General features: G+C 38.2%; 1 protein-coding gene across 4 annotated transcripts in view; it reads right to left on the bottom strand.

The window, feature by feature from the left end:
• Window positions 1-21,897, bottom strand: part of MAPK8 (mitogen-activated protein kinase 8) — a 102,051-nt gene extending 80,154 nt beyond the window's left edge. The window contains exons 1-2 of one of the 4 annotated variants that reach the window (XM_047073077.1): window positions 21,775-21,896; window positions 20,229-20,382 (exon numbers count right to left, since the gene is read on the bottom strand). The gene's annotated coding sequence lies outside the window, so the exon portion shown is untranslated. Of the gene's footprint in view, window positions 1-20,228; window positions 20,383-21,774 lie in introns of all 4 variants that reach the window. The other 3 variants (XM_047073076.1, XM_047073075.1, XM_047073080.1) reach the window with 3 other exon arrangements.
• Window positions 21,898-22,110: the final 213 nt, after the last annotated feature.

Genomic DNA, 22,110 nt, shown 5'->3' with positions numbered 1-22,110 from the left:
ATTCACATAGAAACAGGGATAAAAATGACCACAGGCTTCTCTGAAACTGCGCCAGTCGAGACAAGGAAACTACAACTTTAAAGTTTTGACACTGACACAAATGTCAATCTAGAAATGCAAATCATTTACATTTTTCAATCTCATTCACAAATGTACAGGCATTTTCCAGAGGCTAAAAGACGATGATTTCATAACAAATACTATTTTTCTTCTGGAAAATAGTTATTTTTCACAAAAACATTATTCATGTTAAAAAGAAAGCTATTCATGTTAACTTGTAATTGGTTTATCATTTTGTAAATAAACAAACTTCTTAAAGTTAATTTTAGTTTCTAATAAGGTAAACTTTGATACCTATAGTTCATATAAAGGAAATCTCTTTGAGATCCTCAATCATTTTTAAGAACATAAAGACATAAAGACATTTCAAGACTAAATAATTGGGAGAATCACAGCTTTAGGAGTAGTGGCCCCATTGAATTAGTGTTCCTTTGTGATGCCAAAGAGCCCAGGTGAAACTTTTTCACTACAAAATCAATTTTTTGTAATAAATACACTGCTTTCTCACAGTGTCAATCTGGGTAATGCATGTCTTTAAAAAGAGTTTTTCCATTCCATCTAAGTTGTTTAATTATTAGTATATATTGTTGATAATATTCCCTTTGTCTGCAGGATATGTTGTCATGTCCCTCTTTTACTTTAGATATTGGTAATTTGAGGCCTTTCTCTTTTTATAGTAACCAGTCTGGCTCCAGATAACAATTTTAATAATTTTTCCCCAAAATTATTAATTATATAAATCTTAGCCCTCAAATACTTGACACAGATGGGGTTTTTGGTGATGGCCCAGTGAGTCCTAAGACACTATGACAATAACAATATACTAAAATATTTCAACATTCAGAAGATCTGCAGACCTGAATGAACCCGTATTTTCCAAATAATCAATGCACTGGCAAAAGATTCATTTGAATGCCAGACAGACCAATGGATTTTTATATAATAGAATATGAAAAACTGATTTATGTGGTTTCAGATTTCACACTGTAGTTAAATTGTCAAATTCTGATGAGGTATAAAAGAGGAATATTCGGATAACCTGTATGATCAGATGGGAGGCTCATACTGGCACTTCTGCTGTATACTGAAAAATAATGGTTGTCTCAATGTAAGGCACCTGTGCAACTACTTGAGTTGTGAGTACTTTTTCACGAATACCATTTTTACTTGAAAGAATGACTGACAACTATTAATTTGGAGTAGGGTATCTGGAAGACATTTTCTTGAAAATGAACAAAGTCAGTCAATTACTTCAAGGAAAACAAATGACAGCATTTACTGCCAATGATAAAATTCAAGGTTTCAAGTGAAAATTAAAACTCTGGAAAATTTAAACCTGTCCCTGTGAGTCTTGGCAGCTTCCCAAGATATTTCTGATAAAATAAGCAGTCATGTGAACAAATGATTTCTTGATATCCTATAACGCAGCAGCTCTTAAATTTTTTGGTCTCAGGACCCCATATGCTCTTTAAAATTATTGAAGATCTCAAGGGTGCCTACGTGGCTCAGTGGGTTAAGCGTCCGACTTCAGCTCAGGTCATGATCTCACAGTTCATGAGTTCGAGCCCCACATCGAGCTCTGTGCTGACATCCCAGAGCCTGAAGCCTGCTTCGGATTTTGTGTCTCCCTTTCTCTCTGCCCCTCCCCCACTGGTTCTCTCTCTCTCTCTCTCTCTCTCTCTCTCTCTCTCTCTCTCTCTCTCAAAAATAAACATTTAAAAAAAATATTGAAGGGGCGCCTGGGTGGCGAAGTCGGTTAAGCGTCCGACTTCAGCCAGGTCACGATCTCGCGGTCCGTGAGTTCGAGCCCTGCGTCGGGCTCTGGGCTGATGGCTCAGAGCCTGGAGCCTGTTTCCGATTCTGTGTCTCCCTCTCTCTCTGCCCCTCCCCCGTTCATGCTCTGTCTCTCTCTGTCCCAAAAATAAATAAACGTTGAAAAAAAAAATTAAAAAAAAAAATATTGAAGATCCCCGACAACTTTTATTTATAATTTATATTGGTTATAGCTATTAATATGTACTACATTTGATGCTAAAACTGAACATTTAAAAACTTTAAAGCTTACTTAAATATAATAATAAAACTTATTACATGTTAATGTAACTAGCATTTTGGTGGAAAACAGTTTTTCTTTTAAACACTATTGAGAAGATTGCCTCTGTTTTACATTTTTACAAATTCCTTTCTTTTTGGCTTAATTTCGGACAGCTGGATTCTCTTATGTGCTTCTGCACTCACTCTGTTGCCACATCACAGGTCTGGTCACGTGGCCTCTGGAAAACTTGAGAACAAGCATGAAAAAGGCAAATAACAACTTAGTATTATTTTTTTTAATGTTTATTTATTTTTGAGAGAGAACACAATTGGGAGACGGACAGAGAGATGGGACTGAGGAATCTAAGCAGTCTCCATGCTGACAGCAGAGAGCCCAATACAGGGCTGGAACTCACGAACCCTGAGATCATGGCCTAAGCTGAAGTTGGACACTTAACTGAATGAGCCACCTAGGCACCCCACAACTTATTATTATTATTATTATTATTATTATTATTATTATTATTATAAAAAGTTTCACTTCATGGAACCCTTGAAACCCCTTCCTATATTTTCTACTGTCAAAGAAATATTAATATTAACATAAGAGATGTTAATAAACCTTAGCAGACTAAGGTACGAAAACCAATATTACAAATTTTCTTTTATTTTATAAAAGTTCTTACTCCATTAAGGACACATTTCTTTTAGAGAAAAATCTATTTTTTCAGGCTTTATTCCTAATCAGATCAAAGCACTTATCACCATGATAGTTCCCAACTGATACATGTTAACACTATTCTTGGATCCCTTATAAACATATACCTGATATGTGAGCTCATGTATATAAATAATGATCTCTCTCACACATACACAAAATATATGGAAAGAAATATACCAAAATATTATTAGCAAGATTATGAGCAGTTTTGATCTTTTTATCTTTACTTTCCCCAATATTCTGTATGTATTTGCATTGAATTTTTAAAAAATAAACAAAAGGGCACCTGGGTGGCTCAAGTCGGTTAAGCATCCAACTCTTGATACCGGCTCAGGTCATGATCTCACAGTGGTGGGATTGAGCCCCACGTCTGGCTCTGCACTGAGTGGGGAGCCTGCTCAGGATTCTCTCTCTCCCTCTGCCCTTCCCCTGCTTGTGCTCTCTCTCTCTCAAAATAAATAAAAATAAACTTAAAAAAAAATAAACAAATGCATACTCTTTTCCTCTCATTAGCACTGGATAACATTCTTTCCAAAAGGGGTGCTTCCTAACCTTAGGGAACTAGCAGGCCTTAGTAACTGCAGGGAGGCACAGAAAGAGGAGAAAATTAAAGAGAAAATGGGATGCAGTGGATCCCTTGTTAACATAGCAAAGAACTGAAACTTAGAATTCTAAGAATCTCAGATTTCCAGTAAGACGTCCTCATAAAATAATAATCCTTTCTATATATACAGTACCGGCCAAACTATGTACACCAATAAACTTGTTACAAATATTCAGCTCTCCATACCTTATGAAGTGTTTTTACTTACTCTCCTTTGATCTTACATCATCACAGAATATAGTACTTCAAAATTCATACTCTAAATGGATTTAGTAAACTTTTTTTTTTTTTTTAAGGAGAATGCAATCTTTTTAGAGATTATCTCTATTAAAGAAAATGTCTTTTGGCCAAAAAGAATTGCAGCAAAGGGCCAATAGTACAAAGCAATGAAATACAAGGCTCTGAATTCTTTCAATTAGGGATCTCAAAACTCTACTGCTTATATAACTGGTGCCTACAATGCCACACCAAGTCATTACAGTAATATGAGTGCCACCCACCACACCATAATTAACAGGAAGAGAAAGGGAGAATGTGATGCAAAATCACAACTCATCCACATAACTATCACAGGAGAGGCCACACAGAGCAGTGATTAAAACTCAGACTCTAAAACAGATTATCTGGATTCAGATTCTGGCCCCACCACTCTGTGCAATTTACTTAACTTTACCTGCCTCAGTTTCCCCATCTATAAAATGGAAGACAGGGTAGAATAATAACATCTACCTAAAAGGTTGTTAGAAGGATTAAATGGGTTAATTGTGAAGTGCTAGCAGACAGTAAATATTTGGTGAAAAAAAATAGCAAAAACCTTGAAGTTAAAGTTCAAACACTTCAAATATAAATGATGAAACAATTCTAGAGATGCAGAAAAGCCAAATGAAGTAATTCAGAAAATTGCATACTCAATTTTCTACCTTCTTAAGAAAGTGTGTTCAATTATCTCTTAACATAGCAGGAGCTCAAACTGCTAAAGTTCAAGTCACTTTCAGTGACTTATACAAGAGTTTGGCTATATGTAAAGTATCATTACGCCTATACATACTGAACAAGAAAATGTTCTGTTTTTTAAAAATTTTTTAAATGTTTTATTTATTTTTGAGAGAGAGAGAGAGAGAGACAGAGTGCAAGCAGGTGAGGGGCAGAGAGAGAAGGAGACACAGAGTCTGAAGCAGGCTCCAGGCTCTGAGCTGTCAGCAGAGCCCAACACGGGGCTGGAACTCACAAACTGAAAGATGGTGACCTAAGCCGAAGTCAGACGCTTAACCGGCTGGCTGAGCCACCCAGGCACCCCTGTTCTGTTTTTGAAACAAGGAAGAATTCAACAAATACAGGAATGGACAGGATACCTCAGTTGCTCTGTAGCCTACCAAAGAAAAACAAAAGGGCTGATCCTTTGTGGCAGACCTGTTCAAAGTTTAAATGAAAGAAGTAAGCAACCATGTAAAATTAAGGCTAAAACCAATTTCCTAAGGAATGGAGTGTTCCAGGCTGAGGCAGGGTAAGTACAAGTTGAAACGCAGACATCTCGTTCTGCACGAAGCACTCAATGACCAACCAGGTCAGATCAAAACGATAGGGCATTCACTTCAAGAAATTCCCACTGGCCAAATCTGGAACAATGTGAGCATCAAAAAGAATAATGACACTTAAAGCAAGCAGAAGGAAAAACAAAAAACAAAAAACTAGAGCAGAAATCAATAAAACTAAGAACAAAGAAAACAAATCAACAAAAACAAAAACTGGTTTTTTGAAAATATAAAGAAAATCTAGCCAAACTAAGCAAGAAAAAAGAGAAAGAAGACAAAAATTAGTAATATAAAAAAGGAAAGAGGGGTCATCACTACTGATTTCAAGTACACTAAAAGGATGGTGAAAGAATACTATGAAAAATTCTATACTCACAAATGTGATAACTGAGATGAAATGGACCAATTCTGTGAAAGATACAACCCACCAAAATTCACACAGAAACACATAATCTGAATAGGAGTACATTAATTAAAGAAACTGAATCAATATTAATTAACCTTCCCAAACTGTCAGCACCAAGTCTAATTGGTTTCACTGATGAATTCTACCAAACATTGGGGGGGGGGGGGGGGAATGATACAAATTATTAACTCTCTACAATGTCTTCCAGAAAACAGAAGCAAGGAAACATTCCCTACTTCACTGTATGAGGGCAGCATTATCCTAATAATCAGACAAAAACGTTACAGGAAAGGAAAACTACAGAGCAATATTCTTTATGAACACAGATATAAAAATCCTCAATAAAATATTAGCAATGGAATCCAACAATATATAAAAAAAATTCTACACCACAACCAAGAAGTATTTATTTCAGGTATGTAAGGCTGGTTCTAAAATCTATTAATGTAACCTACCACATTAACAGGCTAAAGAAAAATCATATGGTCCTATCACTGGAAAAGAAAAAGCATTTGACAAAATCTAACACATATTCATGATAAAAACTCTCAGCAAACTAGGAATAGAGAGAATTTTCCTCAATTTGATAAAGAAATCTAACAAAACAAAACTCTGTACTTAATATCATACTTAATGGTGAGAAACCGGATACTTTCCCTCTAAGTTCAGGAAGAAGACAAGAATGTCCCCTCTCACCACTCCTATTCAGTATCATACCAGAAATTCTAGCTATTGCAGCAAGACAACAAAAGAAAATAAAAGGTATGGGGTGCCTGGGTGGCTCAGTCGGTTAAGTGTCTGACTTAGGCTCAGGTCATGATCTCATGGTCTGTGGGTTCCAGCCACAGCTCGAGCTGTCTGTGCTGAAAGTTCAGGGCCTGGAGTTTGCTCCGAATTCTGTGTCTCCCTTTCTCTCTGCCTATCCCCAGCTTGTGCTCTCTCTCAATACTAAACAAACTTTTAAAAAATTATTAAAAATTAAAGAAAAGAAAAGGTATATAGATTGTGAAAGAAAAAATAAAACTGTTTTTGTATGTACATGTGATTATATATGTAGTAATTCCTAAAGAATACACAAAAAGCTCCTGGTTGATAAAGTTGTTTCCTTTTGGGTATGGGTTAATAATTCTGATACTGCTCTGCATACATACATACTGGAATTAAACAATTAAGTAAATGAATCCTATATGGTAGGAGGCAGGTTTCTCAGTATGGAAGGAAATTTACTGTCACTAAGGGGAGAATGCCAAAAAGATCCATGTGGTAATGGATTAGAGTTGAAGACAGTAAGAACTCATGTTTAGCTTAATATAGACACAGATGGTTACATAAAATATTTATAGATATGTGTATAGACACATATTTATATACGTGTATGTTAATATACGTACACATTCCTTTCTTTGCTGAATGCTGAGAGCACCTAAAAGAAATTAGATCCTAGTAGCGATAAGCACACCTAGCACCCAGATCTTGGTTTCTAATTTTCCAACAACATTCTCTAATGAAAGGAAATAGAGCTCCTTGGAGAAGTGGTTGATTCTAGGATTAGAGCAGAAAATATGTAAGATGGGCTGGAACCACCTTGTTCTGACAGAAACTAAAGAAGGCCTCAAAAAACAAACAACTACAACAAAAAACAACCCACTCTGATGGAGGTATGTCAAAGTCACACAGGAGCCAAATGGAAGACCAACTGGAAGGCCAAAGCTGGAACAATTTGAGCAAGAAAATAATGTAGTATTATTGGGTTACAACCTAAAGTATGAAATAAATAATCATGAATCTATATTGATACAAAGTCCTGAATTAGTAAACGGGGAAAAGAGTCAAATCTCTCATGTGAAAGGATTTCAACTAATTTATGTATTCCACTCTTAAGGAGGCAAAACATACCTCTTCACTCTTTAAGTATAGCTGCACATAGTGACTTCTTCCAAATAGTACAATGGGTGGGGGGTGGGGGTGAGTGGAGTCACTTTATACCAGAGAAATCTTAAAAACATTATCTCAGCCAGGTGCTAAAGGCCAACATCAACAGTTACAAATTATGTTAATAGTATGTACCCTTGATATGATGTAATGAAAATGGCACTTTACCCCTATGATCTGCTTCCCCTAAACCCACAATCCCAGTCTAAAAATGAGAAAAACATCAGACAAATTCCAACAGAGGGGAATCTACAAAACACCTGACCAGTGCTCCTCAAAACTGTCAAGGCCTTCAAAAACGTTGAAGGAATGTCTGAGTACCCAATGGCAAGAAGATTCTAAGGGGACATGACAAATAAATGGAATGTGGTATCCTAGATGGGATACCTGGAACAGAAAAAGGACATTAGGTAAAAACTAAGGAAAGCTGAATAAACTATGGGCTTCGGTTAGTAATAATATATTGACATTAGTTTACTAATTATCATAAATGTACCATATTAATGTAGGAGGATGTTGTTAATAGGAGAAATTGGGTGAGGGTATATGGGAAATCTCTGTAATATGTTCTCATTTTTTCTGTAAATCTAAAATTTCTAAAAAAATAAACTTTCTAAACAAAAGAATAGTGACTGAAATGATTATAAAATACTAACCCCCACCCCCACAAATTTCTGTAATACTGAACGAGAGAAAGAAAGAGGTAAATAAAGTTGTTTGCCACCATCGGAGATAACTAGTAACTAATTTTCAGAGTAGAAATCAGTTCAGAATTCAGAATTCAAGGAGTTTTCAGAGTTAAAAGATTGATATATCAAAGGAAAATAAACATTTACCTCATCTTTTTAGGAAAAAACTGTGGTTCAATCCTAGTTGACAAAGGAAAAGTCTTTTTAATGGAGGACAGCTGGCTAACAGATCCAGAATAGAAACATTTTGTGAGCCCAAATCAAATAACTGATTTAAAAATTTTTAATGTTTATTTATTTTAGAGAGAGAAACAGAGAGCACAAGTGGGGGCAGAGAGGGAGACACAGAATCCGAAGCAGGTTCCAGGCTCCAAGCTGTCAGCACAAAGCCCCGACACAGTGCTCAAAGTCACAAACCTCGAGATCATGACCTGAGCCAAAGTCAAACCTACTGAGCCACCCAGGCGCCCCTGAAATAACTGATTTAGACAACGAAAGGCTTTAAAAACATCAAGCAAAAAGCTTCTGGGAGACAGAATTTTCTCAGTGAACCAAACTACTGCCTCACTGATCAGCTGCTAATTGCAAAGAGGGGGAAAAAAACATCTTTATAATGGATAGATCTATAAAATACCACTTTAACCAAATGATCACACTTTAGGCATACAAAACCCGGTGTTATATGCCTTATATTATGAATGAATACAATGTACACAAGAGCATCTAAGCCAAAAAATCTAAATATAATCCAGCATTTAGACCCAACCTTCTATTTTTAGGAAACACAGTGGCTGCAGATACAAATTAAATACCACAAGGAAACAATCAGACAAATTCAGAATGTGAAACATTCTGTAAGACAACTGGCCTGATCTCTTCCAGAAGCCAGGACCATGGGGAGAGCAAGTGGAGGTAGGACAAATGTAGTACAGTAGTCTCCCCTTATCTGAGGTTTTGCTTTCCATGATTTCAACCACTGGTCCAAAAGCAGATGATGCTCCTTCTGACTCACCGTCAGAAGATCAATAGTAGCCTAACACTACATCACAGTGCCTACATCATTCACCTCATGATGAAGTGAATGAATCACACAAGCATTGTATCATCATCACAAGACGGGTGTACAGTACAATAAGATATATAGGGAGGGACAATTTTCACATAGCCTTTATTATAATACATAGTTATGAACTATTTTATTATTATTGTTATTAATCTCTTGCTGGGCCTAATTTACAAATTAAGCTTTATTACAGATATATACGTATAGGAAAAAGTAGGGTTCGGTACTACCTGCAGTTTCAGGCATCCATTGGGGGTCTTGGAATGTATACTACACAGAGCGGGGTGGGGGGTGGGAAGGGCACGGATTAAAAGTGTCTAAGGCAACAACAAATGTAACACATGAACTTTGATTGAATCCTGGTTTGAGAAACCTACCTACAAAATGGACAACAGAAGAAACTTGGATACAGAATAAAAATTAAGGTGTTTGGTGTTTTGGGGTTTGTTTTTTGTTTTTGTTTTTGAGAGAGCAAGGAGGGGCAGAGGGAGAGTGAGAGAGAGAATCTTAAGGAGGCTCCATGCCCAGGGAAGAACTGCAGGATGCAGGGTTCCATCTCACCACTGTGAAATCATGACCTGAGCCGAAATCAAAAGTCAGACACTCAACCAACGGAGCCACACAGGAGCCCTAAGTATGGAATTTTCAGAGTGACAAATATGTTCTAAAATTAGGCTGTGGTGATGGCAGCATTATTCCATGAATAACAAGAAGAATTTTTTTTAACTTGTATATTTGAAATAGGTGAATTGTAATGGTGTATAAATTAAATCTCAATGAAGTTGTTAAAAAATTCTTAGCCCCTTATTACTTGTGATATTACTCTGTGATATTTTCTATTCTGTTTCATTTAAAACCACGACATTAGTTGTGACCTCCTAAATTCATTCTCCACTAATGGGTCATGACTGGCAACTTGAAATACACTGCCATAGAGTCCTCTAACAGTAGAACTGATGCCCACATCTCCTATTATCAGGACCAATCTCATTCATGCTTCACGTCCCAGAAAAAGTCCAACTCTTCCTGGTCATCTTCTCTGAGTTCTTAACTGCCACATCCTCCATGTACATGTACAATGGACGTGGTGTACATCCTCCATTTTACCGAATCCGTCATCTCTCCTCAGCCCTTCACTGGGCTGAAATTCCTAGTTTGTGACAAACTTAGCTGATTATACGTTTACCATTCCTTATTATCATCTACCCTCCTTCCAATTCTTCTCCACTGATTAAGGATGTTGGCAACTCGTTCACAGTATCCTTACTGCCGTCACCACCTACTGACCACCATTCATGCAGACTGACTAACCCCTTTAATACCTCAGCCTCTTTAATTCATTGGCGTCCTCATTTCCACAGACTTTTCATTCAATCCCACTTTAGCAGTCCATTTTCCAAAGCATCCTGGGTATTATCATTGCCAGAAACGATTATACCTGTTAAATCTCTATTTCAAGCATCCCACTCTGACCAACACACTCAATCCTTCTAGTTCATTACTTTATCCAATCCCACCCACCCCCAACAATTCTAATAGAAATTTCCAATACATTAATGCTACCACTTCCTTACTATCCATTCTGATTTCACCTCCTTTTCTTGTCCAGTTACGAGTTCACGATTCATCACCACTCCTGTAAGCACTCCCTTTAAAAAGCCCTTATTTTCCTTGTCCCTTCCTTTTTCCTTATTTTATAGTGACCTAGTTTTATGTGTCACTTTGGTTGTGCGGCAGTCCTGTTATTCAATCAAACACAAATCCAAGTGTTGCTATGACAATATTTTGCAGATGTTGCTAACAACCACAGTCAGTTGACTGTAGGTAAAGGAGATTATCCTCAATAATGTGGGTGAGTCTCATCCAATCCAATGAAATGTCTTAAGGGACAAACAGGTTTTCCTGAGAAAGAGGAAATTCTACTTCAGGTCTGTAGCATCAACTCTTGCCCAAGAGTTTCCTGCCAGCCTGCCCTACAGATTTCCAACCTGCCAGCCTCCAACTGTGTAAGCAAATTCCTTGAAATTTCTTTATATATAAATATCTGCTACTGATGCTCTCTCTTTAGAAATCTGATACACCTAGCAAAACCTCACCCCAGAAGTTGATCTGCCTATCCGTGTTTGTATCTAACCAGTTAAATAATGCCAGCGGGGGGAGGGGGGGAATCACAAAACCAGGCTGACTAATATCACTTTAAATTCAAGATTTCAAACCTTAAAAGAATAATTAATCAATACTTCCTGGCAAACTGCTTAAAACTTCCCACACTCCCTTCCCCCTCTTGCCCATACCAAACTCATACTTCACTGAGAAAACTGAAACCAGGACAGAAGATAAAGGCTGAACACAAGAAGGATAAGCTTTCATCTTCTAACCACCAAACTTCCTTACAAGGGCACACAATTTTTCTGCATTTCCTCCTCTTTGATGGAAGACCTCTGTCTAACAAAGACCAATCTCTCTACTCATGCTCTCCATTCCTTTTCCTGTATATTCTCTTTTTCATTCACTAGACCCTATATTTTACTTTATCTACCCATTCACTCTTCTGTTTCAATTCATGGCTAATCTTTAAAAAGTTTTCTACATATACTATACCTGCATTTGCTCATTTCTCATTTACTCTTAAAAAAACTTTTCATTCAATGTATTTTGACTGATTTGAATTTGGTTTCTTTCTCTTCACTTCAATAAAACTCATCAACATCACCAGCAATTTCCCACATAATCTTTCTGTGCCTGCTTCCTCATCTATAAAATGGGAAAAACACTGAACAGAGTCTACCTCATAGGGCTGTTGTGTGATGTTTAAACACTTTAACATAGGTAAAGCACTAGAACAGTGCTTGGTATATGATAAGTATTGAATAAGTATTAGCTATTATTAGAACATTCTGGATTCTTGTTTTCCCTCGGTTTTGATTATTTCTTTCTATCTGCTTATTCAACAGTGTGTGAGTCCTGGAGGAGTAAATCACCTCAGATTTTTGTGGGGCAGGGAGAGGTGGAAAGATACAAACCCAACTATGAAATCTCCATTAAACAATTAAATTGAATTGAATTTCAGCCAAATATCTTCAACCATGACATAATTTCACAAGGATGAGATACCTCAAGCCCAATAGTCAAATCAAACCCACTCCTTCCACTCATTCCTCCACCTCCGTGCTTTCCAGTCTTGCAGATTTTTGCCAGCATCATTTTTCTAAGTCTAAGTCCTTCCTCTCCACATTCATTTGCTGCTCACTTCTATATAGCTTGACTCTCCACTTTGATTATATGTTTCCAGACAGCAGACTAAGTTATACTTCCAGAAACTGCCTCTGGGTGCTATGCACATAGAAAACTATCTATAAGTATTACCAAATAAGAGACAAATAGTTATTTACTAATTCTGCATTCACTGTCAAATGATGACTAGCTTGTCTACTTGACGTTTTGGAAACCATGATTCAAGTCTATTTAATGTTAATGTTAAAAAACTACACATTGCTCTAATTACTCTCATAATCCCTCCTGAATTGCACTACTCACATCCTTTAAATACTCAACAAGTATACAGATATTTTGATCTTTGTTTTATACACTGTGGAAGAAAACTATGTTTAAAAATCACTAAAAGCTGGGAGAGGGGAGGTAAACCTGGAGAAAGTGAAAAAGGATACATGGTTTATACCTGATAATAAAAATTTCAACTACAGAATTACTACAAATTACAAGTTTTAAAAGGGAGTTTAACATACAAATTATTAAATATACAAGTTATTAATTAATGAGCAAAATAAACAGCTTTCTTATATATACAATCAGGTAGAAGATAAAACGAAAGATGCCATTTCTAACAGAGAAAAGAAAGAAAAAAATTAATAGCAAAAAACCTAAAAATGCTATTAGGAACCCAAAAAGGGACTTGAAGAAATGAAAAGATTAAGGTTTTCCATATTCTTGGATAGAGAGACACGACACTTTCATAAAGCTGCCAATAAATATGAAGAAAACCCTAAACACAAAGTGAATCTATGTGATAGAAGTTAAGGTGGGAGGGGTGGTGCACAAGAAGAGATATTAACTTGAAAAGAGCATAAGAAAACTTTCTGGGTAATGGTAATGTTCCAGATCTCGATCTGGGTGTTGCACAGAATATATACATAGGCAAAATTCACTGGGCTATACATTTAAGGACTGTGCATCTTACTACAAATTTTACCTTCATAAAATAAAAAAATCAAGTCATCCCAACAGAAATGGTAACTAAACTAAATGGACTGATTGCAAAATTTCATATAAACAAGATGGAAGTGTCAGAAAAGATTTTGAAGAAGAAAGCGAATTAGCCCTAACAGAAAACACAGTATAAAATACAATAATTAAAACAGGATGGTTTGGTTCCCAAATGGGCAGATAGGTCAGTGGACCAGAAATGGTCCCAAATACACATGGAAATCCAGTAAATTATAAAGGTGGCATTTCAAATCTGTAAGACAAAAACTGTTATTCAATAAATCATGTTGGGACAACTGGATGGTTATGCGGTAACAGAAATAAGGTTGGACATATATATCAGACCTTACTCCAGAATAAATTCCAAATAAGTAAAAGAATTAAAAGTACAAAAAGAGAGTGAGAAAAGAACAAAGAAACCATAAAAGTTCTAGAAAAATAACATTTGAGAATTCTTGCATAGTCTTTTTTTTTTTTTAATTTTTTTTTTCAACGTTTATTTATTTTTGGGACAGAGAGAGACAGAGCATGAATGGGGGAGGGGCAGAGAGAGAGGGAGACACAGAATGGGAAACAGGCTCCAGGCTCTGAGCCATCAGCCCAGAGCCTGACGCGGGGCTCGAACTCATGGACCGCGAGATCGTGACCTGGCTGAAGTCGGACGCTTAACCGACTGCGCCACCCAGGCGCCCCAAGAATTCTTGCATAGTCTTTAGCTTAGCAAAAGACTTTCTAACCATAACATGCAATTCAGAAGTCAGTAAAGATTGGTAAGCATTTTAACTATTGGGGAAAAAATTCAGAATGGTAAAATCACCATAAAGAAACCAAAAAGTGAAGAGCAAATTAGGAAAAATATTTCCAAAAATTAGCATAGAGCTATTTTCCCTAATATAAAAATAAATTCTACAAATCTAAAAAGATGAGTAACAAAGTGATATAAAAATAGGCAAGGATATGGACACTTCACAATAAAAAAACTATAAATAGCTCTTAAAAGTAAAAATATGTTTAATGTCTCTCATAATGGCAGGGCTGGTGAAACGCAAGTTGGAACAACTTCTACAAATGTTATTTTGGCAATGTCTGTCAAATTTAGAAAGGCACATACATTCTGATCTAGCAATTCCACTTCTGGATATGTATCCTACACATTTCTATGCAAGTGTTAAATGATGTATATTTAAGGTAATCCACTTGACCATGGCTTTTGACAGCAAAAGAACAACCTAAAACAACCTAGATGTACATCAAAAAAGGGGCTAGTTAAATCAATGTTACATCTGTAAAATGGTGTTATGATCTGAATTTGTGTCCCTTTTGGAACTTTGGGAGGTAATTAGTACTGTAAGAGCTTGTGAAGATAGGACCTCAATGATGGGATCACTATCCTAAAAACAGGAAGAGAAAGCAGACACTCCCTCTTTCCAAGTGAGGACACAATGAGGTGACATCTGCAAGCCAGGAAGAGTCCTCACCAGGAACCAAATCTCTGAACACCTTGATCTTGCACTTCCCAGCCTCCAGAACTAGAATGCCTATTGTTTAAGCCACCCAATCTATGATATTTTGTTATAGCTGTCCAAGCTAAGACAAATGACACACTGTGAAGGTGTTTAAAAAATAAACTTGGTATTTACATAGAAAATCATCTCTAAACTATATTGTTAAGTTAAAAATAAAAGATAAAGGATACTGTGCAAAGTATGCAACAACTCAATGAATAAGGAGGTGAAGTCAGAGGACATACATTACATATGTAAGACACACAATTCCTCATTGGCAATTCTGAAATCTGTCAAGCTCAGAAAAGTAAGTTTTTTATAAGCTTAGTACAAACCTACTTGGTGTCAAAATCTGACAAAAATTTCCATAAGACTTTATAATCTTTATTTATCTTTAGTGTACTATTTACGCCTTTGAACAGAAATATTAACATTTAATTACAGGATGCTACACACTTCCCCCCCTCCACTAGGGATTTTGAATGAAATGGTCGATGCACTATATTACCTTTCTGCAGCAACCTCCCCCCCCCAAAAAAAACCCCAAAAAACAACTAATTCTGAAATGCATCTGGATCCAGGGTTTTGGACAATTGTGTATTTACCTGCACATACATTAACTTCTTTACAGGGATTCACAGGAAACTTAACACTGTTTCCATGTGGAGGAAGAGAATGGGAAGGATATTTTTTACTATATCTTTCTCAATCTTTGGAATTCTGAATCAAAATGAATAAGTTACTTAGTCAAAGTATAAATAAAATTACTAAAACTTTTTTAATTCTCAGCCAGATGCTTTGGTTTTTGTTTTGACTAAAAAGTAACCCTTTCTTAAGTCACAGAGAAATCTATACAGTGATGGCTTTCCTTTATTTCATTTTTGGTTGACCCTTATGGCAGCTGCGATTCACTCTGTAAAGAGCAAGTCAGAGAAGGGTGAGTATCCATTCCCATTAACAGCTTTTAGAAAACAGCAAGTTCCTGATGTGTTAATGTCTCATGCCAAGCAAAGGCGGTGTGCTTGGCTCTTTTCTTTCCTAGTGACCCTAAAAATATGTTGGGGCTTGAGCCCCTCAGCAACAGGAAGCAGTGAAACCCATACTTCTCTGAGAAAAATTTAAGAAAAATGCTCCTAGCGTAAATCTAGCTTTAAGTCTTCAGAGCTTCAATACTGCAGAGTTTGAGGATTCTAGTTAATATGTGAATAGCATCTTTTCTATCTGCTTTTCATATACTTCTTTTAATATCCTATTGTGCTCCAAAATGCATTTGAGATGACTATAAAGTTTGTCTTTTCTCATGATTTACATTTTGACTTATCTGTACCATGTCACAACTTTAACCAGAAATTAGGAAAGAAGACATCTTGCTTTTTGCGGTTTATCTAGTGAGTATATTTTACTTTATTTTTTTAATAAAGTTTATTTATTTTGAGAGAGAGAGAGAAAGAAAGCATGTGGGGGAGGGGCAGGGGGGAGGAGAGAATCCCAAGCAGGCACCACAAAACTGTGAGATCATGACCTGTGCCAAAATCAAGAGTCAGACACAACCTACTGAGTCACCCAGGTGCCCCTAGTAAGTATATTTTAAAAGGCAAGGTAAGAGATGTATGGTTTGGAAGTCGCCAAATGCTCCACCATCCAGCACTCAGGCCTCAAGATGAAAGAAATTCCCAATGAAATGCCTAACAATATCTGGTTCCTTGAATTAGGACATAAATGTACTTATGTTTGTCCTTATTTCCCATCAAGTCATACTCACTGAAAGGAAAGACTAACTTCTACTTCCTGTTGCCCCCACATCACCTAATTCCTGGATTGGTGTAGATGGCTTCTCAATGAATACTGCCTATGTAAAACTAACATCATTTCATAGTTGCTGTCTTCAAGAGGGAGCAAGAAATTTGATGTACCAATATAACCACAGAAACACTACACAGAAAACAGAAAAACACAGGAAAAATATTTCCAGATGCCACTTATAAATAATTTCCCTCGTTTTTCTAGAGACCTCTAGAAAATGCTTAATGAACTGTTGTGGTTACCTAGTCTCTGACAAATCTGCAATCTTCAGAGTCAAAATTAAGATTAAAGATATAACAGTATTCCATTTGCTTCAAATACGGGTACATGATACAGTTATTCCCTGTTCCTGGATTGCCATTCTTTTAGAAATCTGTCAAAAATCAACCTAGGAAAGCTTGGACAATTCTCTGCAGTGGTAAAGGTAAACATGGCAAAATAACTTTGTATCAGAGAATGTGGCAAATAATTTTCTTTTAATATTTGTTTCTGGAACGTTTCTAAATTTTAAAGCAGAGAGGATTACTGGTACAAATGTTAAATCATTTCAGTCAATTCAGATTAGATACTAAGACAATCCAATTTTAAACAAACCCCAAAGATGCAGCGGAAAACAACTGGCATTTTGGAGAATTCAAATGTTTACTGTACATGAAATTAGTTTTTAATTTACTTGGCATTTTGCATGTGTTCCAAGTTAAAAATCTTAAGTGTTAATAATAGTTAAAATTTCCTGAATACTTTTATCTAGTATTCCAGGTACTACATTAGTGCCAAGCACTTCACATACAGTACCTTAAATTTTACAGCCCTATGAGATTATGTGCTATTATTACTCTCATTTGACAAATAATAAAACAAGCCCAAAGATGTTATATACCCTGAACTAACCTGGCCATATAATTAGATTTGGAGCATGAATGTGAACTCAGAGATGACCCTAAAGCCCATGTTAACAACCACTATTAAGTTTGGGCTCCTTAACTTTCTAAAGAATTGACAGATTTTAACCAAACCTGATGTATCAGGAGACAGGGTACCAGGAGACAGACATGTATTAACACCACATTAGCTATATTTATGATATAATCCACCACCCTGAAAAAGAATGGCGGCTAGTAAGTTTTCTTACATATTCGCATATAATTTAAAAAACAGATTTCAATGAAATTTAGCCGGTCCAGATATTCGGGGCAGGCTTTTGCTTGGGGAAAGCTCTCATAAATCTTTTAAAAGAACATAAATTCACTGTTTAGATATGCCTTTAGTCCCATGTCTGATCATAAGCTTCTTAAGGCTAATAAACTCTTCATTTTCACATCTTCCACTAACCCTCTGAGAGTAATGGAAGTCTCATTAGTAAGCATGGTGCTGTAAAATGAATAAAATCTATCATTCAAAAACTCTTAGGTTACTGTGAAGCTTTTTTCTAGAAGAATGGATATTACAGAAAATATTTGACTTAACAATTTTCTCTGCTTCTGAAAATTACAAAAGTCTAAGTTTCACTGCTGTTCTTGACACAGGATTCTGATTATCACCCAAGGACTCTTTTTGTCCTAGTATGTTTTCTGAAGAAAAACCTATCTGGTAACATTTCTATCAAAAAAGAGTTCCAACAGCTTCAGTTTATAGTTCTAAATCCAAAGAGGCTAAGCAACTTTTCTATGGCTCTAGAACTCAATGACAAAGTCCAGAAGACAGAACTGAGAAGTGAACCCAAGTTTGATTCCTGGACAGGTCTAGTTTCACCTACTGCCCTGAATGATAGGACAGCTCTTATTTCAATACTCCTGTCATCTTTTAGGTAGTAAAGTCTGTTGACTCAGAACTCATTTCTGAAATCAGAGTTCAAGTTAATCTGCATAAGAGTAAGACAAATTTTCTAAATGTTCATGTAAGAGCTTATGACTAAGACAACAAGCATCACAGCTCACTGAAATAGGCAAATGATTCATACCTAGAGTTATGTGGCTATAATGACTTCCTTGCACTACATGAATCAGAAAGGCTACTACCTATACCATTGACTTGACCAGAGACCTCTAGAGAGCTGGCACTTTCATGTCAGACATTATTTGACACTTCTATATTTGCAACACAGCATCTAAACTACCTGGTCGATTCAAATGTGTCCAAATTCACTTCACAGACAAATCAGACTAACATGAACCAGACTTCCCATCCAAGTACTAACCAGGCCCGACCCTGCTTAGCTTCCAAGATCAGACGAGATCGGGCGCGTTCAGGGAGGTATGGCCGTAGACAACTTGAACCAGACTTCTATTCAACAACTTCTTCAACTGCCACTAGGATAATCACTTAAATAATTTCAAGTTGTTTCACTTGAGAATCTTCACAAGGTCATTTCCATAATATTAGGCATTGAGTTAATATTCTAACATCATTAATTCGGGTGGAATTTATTCTTTAATTGCTTTCCCAAGTGGCCTTTCTCCCAGGATCTAAAGGAATTTAAAGGGTATAGTTTCCACCTGTTCTGGGACACTTAAGGAGAGCCCATTTCAGTGCTACCTCTTCCTTTTAACATAATTTAGAGTAGAATGAGGAATGACTACTAATGGGTACAGGGTTTATTCTTGGGGTGATGAAAATGTTCTGGAATTAGATAGTGACCAATGCAAAACTTTGTGAATACACTAAAAACCACTGATGCACACTCTAAACGGTAAGTCCTATGGTATGTGAATTGTATCTCAATAAAGCTGTGATTTTAAAAAACAAAAGAATTTCATAAACAAAACAAAATAAACTGGTTTGACATGTAACCTGACAGTGAGCTACTGCCAAAGGATTGTATCAGTAAACCTTACTGAAATCTGACATACTAGGCAAAGCAATGAAAGTTTGGGATCTCAAGATTTTCATTCCTTATTCTAATAAAGTATCATTTCCTTTTTATTTGTACTCTACATCAGATATTAATGGGCTCACCTCAAATTCGCTCATATCCAAAACAAATGCTAAAATTTATTAAGCAGTGAGTGGGAAAAAAGATGTAACTTGGGATAAATCGGTATTATTTGGAGTTTTAGGCCCATATGCTTCACCAAGATAGAATTTTAAATTAAATATTTCTAAAAATGATATTAGAAGTTAAACATCTTTTTTTAATTTTTTTTTTAATGTTTATTTATTTTTGACAGAGAGACAGAGCATGAGCGAGGGAGGGGCAGAGCAAGAGGGAGACACCGAATCTGAAGCAGGCTCTGAGATGTCAGCACAGAGCCCGACTCGAACTCACAAACTGTGAGATCACGACCTGGGCTGAAGTCAGATGCTTTAACCAACTGAGCCAACCAGGCGCTCCTAGAAATTAAACATTTCTAATAAAACTTTTAGGTAGCCTATTTCCCATATTCTAGCTTTTCTGCTTAGTCATCAGAAACTTCAAAAGCAATAGTCACCAAAAGACAAATGCAATCATTTTTAGACTCCTATTGAAACATCACTGTCTGTGCATGATACACATACTTAAAAAAAAAAAAACATTTTAGACGAGGTTTTATTTTAGGATAGCAAATGGTTTAGAAGGGATAGAAAAAAATTGATACTGAAATTGATAAAGACTGGACTTTAAATCTTATTAACTGTAAAGAGCTTTTCATCAATCAGACTTTTATTGAACACTTACTATATTCCAGGCTAGGTGCTGGAGACACAGATGCAAGACAGGCCTGTCCTCAAGGAGGTCCCATTTTGATTTCTTGCTTGCTTTTGTCAGGCACAGCACTAAACATGTTCACTTAGAGCATCTGACCTCCTAGGTTAACCCACAGCAGGAAAATCTGAGATAGACATTACAAATGACTGTAAGACTGTAAGGCTGTTAAGACTAAAAAGTTAGATTTGGAAATAAATAAAGCTGTTGTACATTTAGGCCAACTTCCTAACTCTACTTCCTAATACAACACTGCACTCTAAGTTCCAGATTGTACTACTAAAAAAAAATAGTGAAATGACCGAGAGTATAACTAATACCTTTTTAAACACTCATCACTTACATAACTGTATCATTTAAAGGCATATCTATATTTCAAAGCATCCTCTTCCATTAAAAGATATTTCCCTTTACCTTCAAACTCTCCATCTGAGTACAGTACTGAACAGTTGCTGAATGAATGAATGAAATAAACAGATGTTCTAATTGTCAAGAAGGTACTTGCTGGATGCTTGTCTCCAAACACAATGGACTGACAGACCACAATTCTACCGAAGACTACTGAATTTCAGAGGTAAAAATAGTAACCACTGAACACTGATACCATGTAGTCAACATGTTATTAAGTTCACAGTAAACATCTGATAGGGAACTCTCAGAAATAAAAATCAAAAGCGTTCATCGCAATACTCTAAACCGGACTTGATCCTACCATCTAAGGATTGGGAACACAAGGGCAAGACAAAGAGAGGAGAGGGTGGGGTGAAAAAGTCAAAAGGTCACCACCGAGTGACCCTCAAGAGAAATGCCCGCTGACCACTGAAGCTCGCTCACAGCGTGATGGACACCTTCCACGCAAGTCGCGGGCCGGGCTCCCCCTCACAGCCCAGCGCTGAAAGCCACCCCAGCCTTTTTCGAAGCTCCTGCCTGTGTTCGCCCAGAGCCTTAGCACAAAGAAACCACCGAGAAACAAACCACGGACCCCGTGGGCGCCAGGAAGGTGTCCGGACCCGGCAACCGGAGGAGCGCTCTCATCTCCCCATCGCCGGGAGAGGCAGCCAGGGCGCGGCGGGCCGCCCAGGCGCCTCCGTCCGGACCTTCCTCGAAGTGTTTCAGAACTTGCCGCCCGCCGCTTCCCCCTCCCCCCCCCCCCCCGACCTCCCTGCTCCATTTTCCCCTCCCAACGCGGATGCGGGACCCGTGCGAGGAGGGCGCGCGAGGACTGACGGGTGGAACTGGAGTGGCGGGCCGGGGGCTGACGGCCTGGGCGCGCCGGGTCTCGCAGCCCCACGCCCCCTGGCCGGCCCCAGCCTCCCCAGCCGCTATTGTTCCCGCGCCGCCCCCGCCCGCCGCGCGCCCCCAGCCGGCGCGCGCTCCCCCAGCCGGCGCGCGCTCCCGCCCCCCACTCCCGGGAGGGGGTCAAGGCTGAGGAGAAGGCGGCGGCGGTGGCGGCGGCACAATAACATAAACACGGCGGGGCCGCCGGCCGCCCCGGCCCTGCGGCACCCGCCGCACTCACCCCGCAACGCAGCGAACGGCGACAGGAAAGCCCGCCGGCGGGACTGGCGCCGTCCAGGCGCTCGCCACGGCCGTTACCCAGGGCTGCTCGCGGCTCTGCGTTCCCGGCCGCGTCGTCCGGCCTCGGCCGCTCCGCTGAGTAACAGGGACGCGGGCCGTCACCGCGCACGCCCGCCCACGTCATCGCGCAGAGCCCCACCCCCGCGCCTCGCAAACGGCTCTTGGGGCGGGGCAGCCTCGGGGCCCGGATTGCGGGGGCGGGGCTCGAAGTCTGGGGCGGGGCTACTATAGGGGCCGGGAGGACTTGCGGAGGTCGCCTGGAGGCGGAGCTGCGGGG

Source organism: Lynx rufus, unplaced genomic scaffold, assembly GCF_022079265.1.
Source record: "Lynx rufus isolate CCGP_SWC_20201006 ecotype Redwood Valley unplaced genomic scaffold, mLynRuf1.p SCAF_11, whole genome shotgun sequence".
NCBI classification, from domain to species: domain Eukaryota; kingdom Metazoa; phylum Chordata; class Mammalia; order Carnivora; family Felidae; genus Lynx; species Lynx rufus.
The sequence above is the reverse complement of the archived record's forward strand: the minus strand, read 5'-3'. Positions and strand labels throughout refer to the sequence as shown.